We start from the raw sequence: 12,820 nt of genomic DNA on the forward strand, positions 1-12,820 counted from the left end.
GCCCACCAGGCTTCCCCGTCCCTGGGATTCTCCAGGCAAGAATACTGGAGTGGGTTGTCATTTCCTTCTCCAATGCATGAAAGTGAAAAGCGAAAGTGAAGTCGCTCAGTCGTGTCCGACTCTTCACGACCCCATGGACTGTAGCCCACCAGGCTCCTCTGTCCATGGGATTTTCCAGGCAAGAGTACTGGAGTGGGGTGCCATCGCCTTTTCCGAAATGTACCATGGTAAGATGTTAACATTAGAGGAAATCAGGTAATGATATGGGGGGAATTCTCTGTAATATATTTGAAACTCTGCTGTTAATCCAGTTATTTCAACTTAAAACTGTTGAAGAAAAAATATAATTTCTTATGTGGTACATGCTCAGTTGCTCAGTCATGTCCAACTCTTTGTGACCCCATGGACTGTAGCCCTCCAGGCTCTTCTGTCCATGGAATTTTCCAGGCAAAAATACTGGAGTGGGTTGCTATTTCCTTCTCCAGGGGATTATCCCCACCCAGGGATCAAACCCATGTCTCCTGCGTTGCGGGCAGATTCTTTACTGCTGAGCCACCAGGGAAACCCTTCTTACGTGGTTGGTACACATTTAATGATTTTACTATTCTTTATATCTAATATATCCATTATATTCTTTTTTAAAGTATAGTCAATTTATAATGTTGTGTTAATTTCTGCTTTATAGCAAAGTTATTCAGCTATAGAGACATATACATTCTTTTTAATATTCTTTCCCATTATGGTTTATCACAGGATACTGAATATAGTTCCCTGTGCTATAAGTAAGACCTTTTTCATCCATTCTCTGTATAATACTTGGCACCTGCTAATCCCAAACTCTCAATCCATCTCTCCCCTACTCTCCATTATATTTTTATACACATGAACTATTTCATAGTTTAAAAACCAATAAAGGAACAATGTAAGGGGTCTAAAATAAGCCATCTGTGGAAGGGATATATGAATAATTTTTAAATAATTTTATTTGGCTGTGCTGGGTCTTCTGGATCTTTGTTGCTGTGCGGGCTTTTCTGTAGTTGCAGTGAGCAGGGGGCTACTCTAATTGCAGCATGCATGCTTCTCACTGCAGCGGCTTCTCTTGTTGCAAAGCACAGGCTTCAGCAGTTGCCTCACTGCTCAGTATCTGTGGTTCCCAAGCTCTAGAGCAACAGGCTCAGTAGTTGTGGTGCACAGGCTTAGTTGCTCCACAGCACGTGGGATCTTCCCAGATCAGGGATTTAACCTATGTCTCCTGCATTGGCAGGTGGATTCTCTTCTTTTCTTTCTTTCTTTCTTTCTTTTTTTATTTTTTTTAACTACAGAGCCAGCAGGGAAGTCCAGCATATAAAAAATTTTTAATACTCCAGATTCAATAAAGTTGATTTGGGATAAGCACAGGATGGACTGTTTTTGTAGGTAAGAACCTCTTATTTTAGCAAATATACTGAGCTCCATCTGATGAAATGAGATACTAACAGAATAAAGATAGTCTGCAAGTCATCAAGTAAGACAGTCCAAGGTAGAGGCCAAAGTCATCAATACTCTCCAGCACTGTGTAGGGGGATGTTCTGGTATCAAATCCATTCCTATACAGAAGGTGTATGCATGAGGTTATCACAGCTTGATCCCAGTCACTCAGATAAGCCCATGTAACAACCAGATTTGTTACCAGATTGCTTCCTGATGTGATGCAATAGGAAGCACACACCATCACTTATGAAACATCTTGTTTCTCTCTCTCCCTCGAAAATAAAAGTATTTTGAACATGAATAATTAAACCTCCTGGTCTAACTGTCCAGGATATATTTACAGGATATACAGGGAATAGGAGATTGTTGGGGGTGCAATCAGCCACACTGGAAGAAAGTGAAAGTGACTGGTTTTCTAAACAAACAAATGCCTTTTTTTTTTTTTAAAAAAAAGAGATGGAACTGTTAACATTTAGAAACAACTTAAAAGCCATGGGTTTTCCTGGTGGCTCAGTGGTAAAGAATTCGCCTGCCAATCCAGGAGACAGGGCTTCAATCCCTGATCTAGGAAGATTCCACATGCCATGGAACAACTAAGCTTGTGCCCAGGGACGGCAACTACTGAAGCCCACATGGCCCAGAGCCCAGGCTCCACAATAAGAGAAGCCCCTGCGATGAGAAGCCCGAGCACTGCAACAAAGAGTAACCCCAACTCACGGCAACTAGAGAAAAGCCCGTGCAGCACAGAAGACCCACAAATAAATACATTTATACATAAAAAAAGGCATGTGAGCCAAATACAATGTTTGAATACTGACTTCAACAAGCCAAATGTATACCTTTTTTTGGCGACAAATGGGGACATTTGAACACAGGTGGGGTATTAGATAGTTTGGGGGGATTATTGTTATTTTTGATATATGATAAAGGTAACGGAGTTCTTAAAGTTTTTATCCATAAGAGATGCATATTGGGAAATTTTCTGGCAAAATACAATATCTGGGATATATTTTAAAATACTGCAGCACCTCTCCAGGGCTCCCTTGGTGGCTTAGACAGGAAGAATCTGCCTGCAATACAGGAGACCTGGGTTTGATCCCTTGGTTGGGAAGATCCTCTGGAGAAGGAAATGGCAACACACTCCAGTATTCTTGCCTGGAAAATCCCATGGAAACTGGTGGGCTACAGTCTATGGGGTCGCAAAGAGTTGGATACGACTCAACAACTAACACAAACACACACTAAGCACCTCTCCAAGAAAATGAGGAGGATTAGATGAAAGAAGACTGGCAAGATGTTGATAATTGTTAAAGCTAGAGGAAGGGTTCATGAGGGTTCATTATACTCCTCTTTCTACTTTTAGGTATGTTAGAAAATTTCCATAGTAAAAATTTAAAGGTAAAATCCAACTTACTGCCCTGGTTCCAATTGTCTCCTCACTGAGCAATATTCTTAATATAGTATCTTCTGATATAGACTCGTCAACTAGTAGAGAATGTACTAATTAGCAAATATGAGTACTTGCCTATTTGTTAAATTTCTCATTGCTGGTTGATAAATTAATAAATGTTTACGTATTAGTTGGATTTAAAGTTTAGACACAGCTTCTGACTGGTGAGGCAGAGACCATGGGCTGGAATGAATGCTACCAGTGGTCAGCTCATTGGGTAGCCAATTGGTCTTCCTTGAGTGGACATATTACCTCCCAGCAGTTCTACATTCACTTTTTTACCAACATGTCTTGCTTTCCTACTTAAACTGAAACACTGGTAGATGGTGATTTAGGAATTGATGAACTGTAGAATTAGAACAAGGGAAGGTCCACCTCTCTTCTCCTACTCATCATTATTATTTATAATAATAAAATCAGAGTTAAGAGTTAACATATACTGAGTGTTTACTATGTGCCAGACATTATTCAAAGCACTTCACAATGTATTTTTCATTTAATCTTTAGGATTATCCTTCTATCCTGCATTTACAAATGAGGAAACTAAGGCCCAGGCCCATTGCCTAAAGAGCCCTATGAGTTTGACTTAAAAGCACTAGAACAGATTATCTTCATCTGAAAACAATGCTGAAGTCATCTGGTTTACTTTGTAAATCACATCCAGGAATGTCTATTATCTCAAGGCTCTGAAGCAGCATATCACAGAGACTCAGAAAGTAAATATCTCCCTGGCAAAATGCACAAGGGTAGTATATGTTGGAGAACAGAAGAGTGAATGGAAATTCAGTTATTATTTTGTAATGAGTACTGAGGGAAGGGGACAAGGCAGTATAGCCTCAATCTATCTGTATACTGAGAGACTGTCTTTTAAGTCTTGGGCACTATCTGTGGTAGGACATGACACCTAGGGAAAGTGCCAGGCTGTCCTCTTTACACAGCTGCCACTGAATCAAAAGCAGTTTAACTGCTTGAAATTTGAATAATTAGAGGTTTGCATGGAAAAGCTTGGAATTTGTATGTTACAAAATGAAGAGCCCTTGAAACTAGAAATTAATTGACTAAACTGGTATGTAAAATGTGTATAAACTGAGTGGATGTATTACTGTGTAACTGCCTTTGAAATAATAATTTAAAAAATCATCATGCTCGGATGGAGTTAAAGGGAACAACTTCCCATTTAGTTGCAATTTCTCATCTCACCTTTTTTTTTTAGTTTGCCTTTTATATTTATTTATTTTTGCATTTATTGTTCAGTTATACATTTTAATATGAACACAGTCGGTTTTTAGTTTGGGTAAGTTGATCTGGTAGAGTAACCTTCACCTTTTTTAAGAATTTATATTTTCTGGCAAATTCTGCCCAGTCTGATATTTACTGCTCACAGTTAGGAGAAGACATACTTACTTGCTGACCTGAGAGTTAAATATGTTAACTTACTGTTTGATTCTAAAGTTTAAAAAAATGAAATCATAAGAGAAAATGAAATGAGAAGCAAAAGTTTTAAAACCCCAAGTTTTGGGAATTCCCTGGTGGTTCAGTGGTTAGGATTCAGTGTTTTCACTGCTGCTGCCCAAGTTCAACCCCTGGTGGGGGAATTAAGATTCTGCAAGCCTCATGGCCCAAAACAGAAAAACAACTGTAAATTTTTATTCTAAACTTGAATTTCAGAAACACATCCAGAAATTTGGAAGAAAAGCTAAAATAATATTTAAATTACAAAAGATAGTGGTGAATAAATTCTTCTGCTTTTTTCATATTTGCAATACTTTGGCTTTATTATAGTATGGAGCTGTCTAGAGCAGGGGTCCCCAACCCTGGACCAGTAGTGGTCTGTGACCTGTTAGGAATTGGGCTGCACAGCAGGAGGTGAATGGCAGACAAGCAAGAAGAGCTTCATCTGTATTTATAGCTGCTCCCTATCGCTGACATTACTGCCTGAGCTCCGCCTCCTGTTAGATCAATGACATTAGATTCTCATAGAAACATGAACCCTACAGTGAACTGTGCATGTGAGGGATCTAGGTTGCGTTCTCCTTATAAGAATCATCCTGAAACCATCCCCCCACCCTGCCCTATTCCATGGAAAATTTTTCTTCCATGAAACTGGTCCCTAGTGCCAAAAAGGTTGGAGACCCCTAGCCTAGAGCCATCAGGTATTTGTTTTACTTTAAATATATTTATTTACTTGGCTGTGCTGGGTCTTAGTGACACATGTGGAATCTCAGTTACCTGACCAGAGGTTGAATCCATGCCCCCTGCATTGGGAGCATGGAGTCTTAGCCACTGAACCACCAGGGAAGTCCCTTGTATTTTACTTTTATTTGACTGCGTCATTAAGAGTTGTTTATTTGAAATAAAGGAGAGTCAAGTAAACTGAAATGTTGTTTTCTGACCCTGCCAGAAAGAGAGATGAAGTCATTACATGGTTCTGAAGCTTTCCCCTCTGTCGGTGTATATTCTCATCTAACAGTGACTCACCAAGGCACTGATTTTCAGCCAAGGGGATAATAAAACTGTAGGTGTGAGTGAAAGTAACTCTCCATGTGGGGGGAGAAGACTAACAGGGAATGGGAGTTTGAAAATGCCTCAAGTAATTCTAACAAACCCTCCTCTCCAGAGTATTTCTATTTAGTCTGGAATATGACTAATTGGTATTTGCAATTTCACATTAAGATCAAGATTTCACTTTAAGTTGCTAAAATAATTTAAATTGGTCTAAATGTGTGAACTACTGTCTATTCAGAAGAGACAATAACCACAGCTAATACTTATTGGGTGTGAACCATGTGCCAGGCACTGTGCTGAGCACTTCATAAGCACTATCTCATTTAATTCTCACCACAACCTTAGGAAACTGAATGTTACTTAATTGCTAGTAAGCTGTGGAAGCCACAAATGTAAGACTGTATTTCAAACCACTACAAACACTATTTCTAAGACACTTGGATATGAAATGTGGGATTTTGTTGAATTTTTCTTTCTTTGTAGTCCAGAAATAAATTCTACTGGAATCTGGAGTTACAGCTGGCAATTAGAAAGTTGCAGAATGAAAATGCATTGCCCCAACTTTTCTATTGTAAATTGACTATCCAGCCTATAACTAGCTTATGATTTGCAACTTAGATACTTTTGGAGAGTAAATATCATGAAATCTCAGACTACATCTCTTTTTAGTTTCTTAACCAGGAGTCTACGAAGCACCTGATAGTATATACAAAACTTATGTACACACTGCTATATTTAAAATAACTGACAAGAACCTATAGTACAGCACAATGAACTCTGCTCAATATTCTGTAATAACCTAAATGGGAAAAGAATTTGAAAAAGGATATATATATATATGTATAACTGGATCACTATGTTAACACACCTGAAACTAACACAACACTGTTAACATATTCCAATATAAAACTTCAAAAATTCGAGACAGCAAAAGAGACACAGATGTATAGAACAGACTTTTGGACTCTGTGGGAGGGGGAGAGGGTGAGATGATTTGGGAGAATGGCATTGAAACATGTATAATATCATGTAAGAAACGAATCGCCAGTCTAGGTTCGATACAGGATACAGGATGCTTGGGGCTGGTGCCCTGGGATGACCCAGAGAGATGGTATGGGGAGGGAGGTGGGAGTGGGGATCAGGATTGGGAACTCATGTACACCCGTAGCGGATTCACGTTGATGTATGGCAAAACCAATACAATATTGTAAAGTAAAATAAAGTAAAAAAATAAATAAAAATTCTTTAAATAAAAAAAAACGTTATGTGTATTTATATTTTTTTGTGGAGGGAAAATTCAGTTTTTACCCTATTTTCAAAATTGTCCATACTCCAAAAACTGGGTAAGATCCATTGTTTTAACCATTGTTTGAAAGAGAACAACGATAAAAGGCTGAAAATTCCTTACTGATAAGAAATCAATTCGTTTTAAGTTTACATATTGAGGCCTAGGAATTTTTGTAATGTATCAGTAATATGGAAAAGCTTTATCAAATTGTCCAAATCAGGGATTAGAGAAGGATGGGGTGGGGGGTTGGAACAAGTCTCCCTATCACTTGTTTTTTTGATTAAGTCGTGTCCAACTCTTTGTGATCCCATGGACTGTAGCCTGCCAGGCTCCTCTGTCCATAGGATTTTCCAGGCAAGAATACTGGAGTGGGTTGCCATTTCCTTCTCCAGGAGGTATTCCTGACCCAGGATCAAACCCATGTCTCCTGCATTGGCAGGCGGATTCTTTACCACTGAGCCACCAGGGAAGCCCAGCTGGGAGGCTTTAAAAAAAAAAATTCTCCTTCTAGACTGGTGAGCTTCACCACTACATACCTAGGAGTTATCTCACACACCCCTCCCAGAATCTAGAACCTTTGTTTACTAATAAAAGTTTATCTTAGTTCATTTCAGTTCAGTCGCTCAGTTGTGTCTTGACTCTTTTCGACCCCATGAATCACAGCACGCCAGGCCTCCCTGTCCATCACCAACTCCCAGAGTTCATTCAAACTCATGTTCATCAAGTCAGCGATGCCATCCAGCCATCTCATCCTCTGTCGTCCCCTTCTCCTGCCCCCAATCCCTCCCAACATCAGGGTCTTTTCCAATGAGTCAACTCTTCGCATGAGGAGGCCAAAGTACTGGAGTTGCAGCTTCAGCATTAGTCCTTCCAATGAACACTCAGGACTGAGCGCATTTAGGATGGACTGGTTGGGTCTCCTTGCAGTCCAAGGGACTCTCAAGAGTCTTCTCCAACACCACAGTTCCAAAAACATCAATTCTTCAGCACTCAGCTTTCTTCACATTCCAACTCTCGCATCCATACATGACCACTGGAAAAACCGTAGCCTTGATTAGATGGACCTTTGTTGGCAAAGTAATATCTTTGCTTTTCAATATGCTATCTAGGTTGGTCATAACTTTCCTTCGAAGGAGTAAGCATCTTTTAATTTCATGGCTGCAATCACCATCTGCAGTAATTTTGGAGCCCCCCAAAATAAAGTCTGACACTGTTTCTGCTGTTTCCCTGTCTATTTGCCATGAAGTGATGGGACCAGATGCCATGATCTTCGTTTTCTGAATGTTAAGCTTTAAACCAACTTTTTCACTCTCCTCTTTCACTTTCATCAAGAGGCTCTTTAGTTCCTCTTCACTTTCAGCCAAAGGGTGGTGTCATCTGCATATCTGAGGTTATTGATATTTCTCCCGGCAATCTTGATTCCAGCTTGTGTTTCTTCCAGTCCAGCGTTTCTCATGATGTACTCTGCATATAAGTTAAATAAGCAGGGTGACAGTATACAGCCTTGACGTACTCCTTTTCCTATTTGGAACCAGTCTGTTGTTCCATATCCAGTTCTAACTGTTGCTTCCTGACCTGCATACAGATTTCTCAAGAGGCAGGACAGGTGGTCTGGTATTCCCATCTCTTTCAGAATTTTCCACAGTTTATTGTGATCTACACAGTCAAAGGCTTTGGCATAGTCAAAAAAGCAGAAATAGATGTTTTTCTGGAATTCTCATGCTTTTTCTATGATCCAACAGATGTTGGCAATTTGATCTCTGGTTCCTCTGGCTTTTCTAAATCCAGCTTGAACATCAGGAAGTCGTGGTTCACATATTGTTGAAGCCTGGCTTGGAGAATTTTCAGCATTACTTTACGGGTGCGTGAGATGAGTGCAATTGTGTGGTAGTTTGAGCATTCTTTGGCATTGCCTCTCTTTGGGATTGGAATGAAAACTGACCTTTTCCAGTCCTGTGGCCACTGCTGAGCTTTCCAAATTTGCTGGCATATTGAGTGCAGCACTTTCACAGCATCATCTTTTAAGATTTGAAATAGCTTAACTGGAATTTCATCACTTCCACTAGCTTTGTTCACAGACATGCTTCCTAAGGCCCACTTGACTCTACATTCCAGGATGTCTTGCTCTAGATGAGTGATCACACCATTGTCATTATCTGGGTCGTGAAGATCTTTTTTGTTTAGTTCTTCTGTGTATTCTTGCCACCTCTTCTTAATATCTTCTACTTCTGTTAGGTCCATACCATTTCTGTCCTTAATTGTGCACATCTTTGCATGAAATGTTCCCTTGGTATCTCCAATTTTCTTGAAGTGATCTCTAGTCTTTCCCATTCTATTGTTTTCCTCTATTTCTTTGAACTGATCACCAAGGAAGGCTTTCTTATCTCTCCATGAGTTCTTGGAACTCTGTGTTCAAATGGGTTTATCTTTCCTTCTCTCCTTTGCTTTTTGCTTCTCTTCTTTTCACAGATATTTGTAAGGCCTCCTCAGACAGCCATTTTGCTTTTTTGCATTTCTTTTTCTTGGGGATGGTCTTGATCCCTGTCTCCTCTACAATGTCACAAACCTCCATCCATATTTCATCAGGTGCTGTCTATCACATCTAGTCCCTTACATCTCTTTGTCACTTCCACTGTATAATTGTAAGGGATTTGATTTAGGTCATACCTGAATGGTCTATTTCCCTACTTTCTTCAATTTAAGTCTGAATTTGGCAATAAGGAATTCATGATCTGAGCCATAGTCAGCTCCTGGTCTTGTTTTTGCTGACTGTATAGAGCTTCTCCATCTTTGGCTGCAAAGAATATAATCAGTCTGATTTCGGTGTTGACCATCTGGTGATGTCCATGTGTAGGGTCTTCTCTTGTGTTGCTGGAAGAGGGTGTTTGCTGTGACCAGTGTGTTCTCTTGGCAAAATTCTATTAGCCTTTGCTCTGCTTCATTCTGTACTCTAAGGACAAATTTGCCTGTTTCTCCAGGTGTTTCTTGACTTCCTACTTTTGCATTCCAATTCCCTATAATGTAAAGGACATCTTTTTTGGGTATTAATTCTAAAAAGTCTTGTAGGCCTTCATAGAACGAACCGTTCAACTTCAGCTTCTTCAGCAGTACTGGTCAGGGCATTGACTTGGATTACCATGATATTGAATGCTTTGATTTGGAAACAAAGAGATCATTTTGTTGTTTTTAAGACTGCATCTAAGCACTGCATTTCCAACTCTTGTTGACTATGATGGCTACTCCATTTCTTCTAAGGGATTCTTGCCCACAGTAGTAGATATAATGGTCATCTGAGTTAAATTCACCCATTCCAGTCCATTTTAGTTTGCTGATTCCTAGAATGTTGACGTTCACTCTTGCCATCTCGTTTGACCACTTCCAATTTGCCTTGATTCATGGACCTGACATTCCAGGTTCCTATGCAATATTGCTCTTTACAGCATCGGACCTTGCTTCCATCACCAGTCACATCCACACCTGGGTGTTGTTTTTGCTTTGGCTCCATCCCTTCATTCTTTCTGGAGTTATTTCTCCACTGATCTCCAGTAACATATTGGGTACCTACCGACCTGGGGAGTTCATCTCTCAGTATCCTATCTTTTTGCCTTTTCATACTGTTCATAGGGTTCTCAAGGCAAGAATACTGAAGTGGTTTGCCATTCCCTTCTCCAATATCCTGATAATTAAAAATTTGCAATTCTATATTTTTTCCAAAGCACTTATGTTTACCAAAGGATCATTATGAATATTGTCACAAGGACTATGTGTATCAGAATTATAGGTATGCATACTGAAAATGCACATTTCAAGCCCAGGAATTTAAATTTACAATAAGCAACCCCTATTTCCATATTGATGTGATGCTTGTTTTAAAAACAGTTGATACAGAGGATAGCATTAATTTGGGAATGTTGCTGCTTATTTAACTTATATTCAGAGTACATCATGCAAAATGCTGGGCTGGATGAATCACTAGCTGGAATGAAGACTGCCAGGAGAAATATCAACAACCTCAGATATGCAGACGACATCACTCTAATGGCAGAAAGTGAAGAAGAACTAAAGAGCCTCTTGATAAAGGTAAAAGAGGAAAGTGAAAAAAGCTGGCTTAAAACTGAACATTCAGAAAACTAAGATCATGGCATTTGGTCCCATCAGTTCATGGCAAATAGATGGGAATAAAGTGGAAACAGTGGCAGATTTTATTTTCTTGGGATCCAAAATCACTGAGGATGGTGACTGGAGCCACAAAATTGAAAGACACTTGCTCCTTGGAAGAAAAGCTATGACAAACCTAGCAACATATTAAAAAGCAGAGACTTCACTTTGCTGACAAAGGTCCATCTAGTCAAAGGTATGGCTTCTCCAGCTGTAATGTATGGATGGGAGAGTTGGACCATAAAGAAAGCTGAGCGCTGAAGAACTGATGCTTTTAAACTGTGGTGTTGGAGAACACTCTTGAGAGTTTATCCCCTGGATTGCAAGGAGATAAAATCAGTCAGTCCTAAAGGAAATCAGTCCTGAATATTCATTGGAAGGATTGATACTGAAGCTGAAGCTCCAATACTTTGGCCACCTGATGCAAAGAGCTGACTTACGGAAAAGACCCTGATACTGGGAAAGATTGAAGGCAGGAGAAGGGGGTGACACAGGGTATGAGATGGTTGGATGGCATCTCCAACTCAGTGAACATGAGTTTGAGCAAACTCTGGGAGATAGTGAAGGACAGGGAACCCTGGCATGCTACAGTCCAGGGGGTCACAAAAAGTCGTACATGACTTAGTGACTCAATGACAGGGAACTAAGATCTCTCAAGCCACATGGTATGGGGAAAAAATCACTTGGAAAGAAAAGAATCACTTGGGGTATCTGTAAAATATACAGACCACCAATTTTCCCTAGGCATTGTGACTCAAGAAGGTTGAACTGGGGCCTAGGAATCAGTGTTCTTGAAGCACACCAGTGATTTATCTTCAAAGTCAGGGGAGAATATTAGATTATTATATTCAGCAAATATTTGCAACATAATTCCTAAAACCCTGCAGTTGCCAAAGAAGCTTAACTAAACTACCAACAGGAAAAGACTGGCTATTTTTATACTGATACAGAACTCATGTTTTGGAAACACAATCCTGAGGTCACCTTTTCAAGCTCAATTCTACTCCCACTGAAAAATTTCCCACTACTTTCAGGATTTAGACAAAACTTCTTACCAGGGTCTACAAATGCCCAGAGGTATGGTTTCCTTCTTACTGCTTCTCTATCCAATACTCATCTTTCTGGTCTTAAAGGTGACCCTTCTCCAGTCCAGTTTCCCCATTAGTAAAACAGGAATAGTAACACCTATCTCAGATGGTTCAGGATCAAATGAGATCAGGTAAGAACTCTCTGTACGGAAGTTGGCAAAGTGAATGGCAGCTATTATTTAATCAAATCAAGCTCTGTTTCTAGTTCTTCACATTGAGTTCTTCAACCCACCTGCCATCTGGTTTTTGTACCCACCATTACAAAGAAACTATTTTCACAAGGCTCACCAACTACCAAGTCCAAATGACAAATTTCAGTCTTTATCTGACTGACCTTTCTGCAAGTAAGGGGGAGACAGAGGATGAGATGGTTGGATGACATTACTGACTCAATGGACATGAGTTTGAGCAAACTCTGGGAGATAGCGAAGGACAGGAAGCCTGGTGTGCTGCAGTCCATTAGGTCACAAAGAGTTGGACATACCTTAGCAACTGAACAACAAAAAATGTGTATCCTGGTTTCCTCATACTTCTGGCCAGTCTTTCAAAGTAACTTTCTTGGTTCTTTCATTGCTTCCTTTTTCAGACTTTTATGTTTTATCACAACAACACATGCTTATTTATACACCGATGACAGCTACTCAGCAAGGTCTTCCTTGACCATTAAATTAGAACCTTCACCCCAAACCCTCTCATATCACTTTGTCTTCAGAGTACTTCTCTCGCTCTCATTCACTTATCTGTCTTCCTCTCCCATGTTTTATTCACTGCTATAGTCAGAGCACCAACAATAATGCCTGGTACTCACTAGGCTCAATCAATGTTTCTTCACTAATTAAGTGAAATATCGCCCACATTTAA

Source organism: Capricornis sumatraensis, chromosome X (genome assembly GCF_032405125.1).
Source record: "Capricornis sumatraensis isolate serow.1 chromosome X, serow.2, whole genome shotgun sequence".
NCBI classification, from domain to species: Eukaryota; Metazoa; Chordata; class Mammalia; order Artiodactyla; family Bovidae; genus Capricornis; species Capricornis sumatraensis.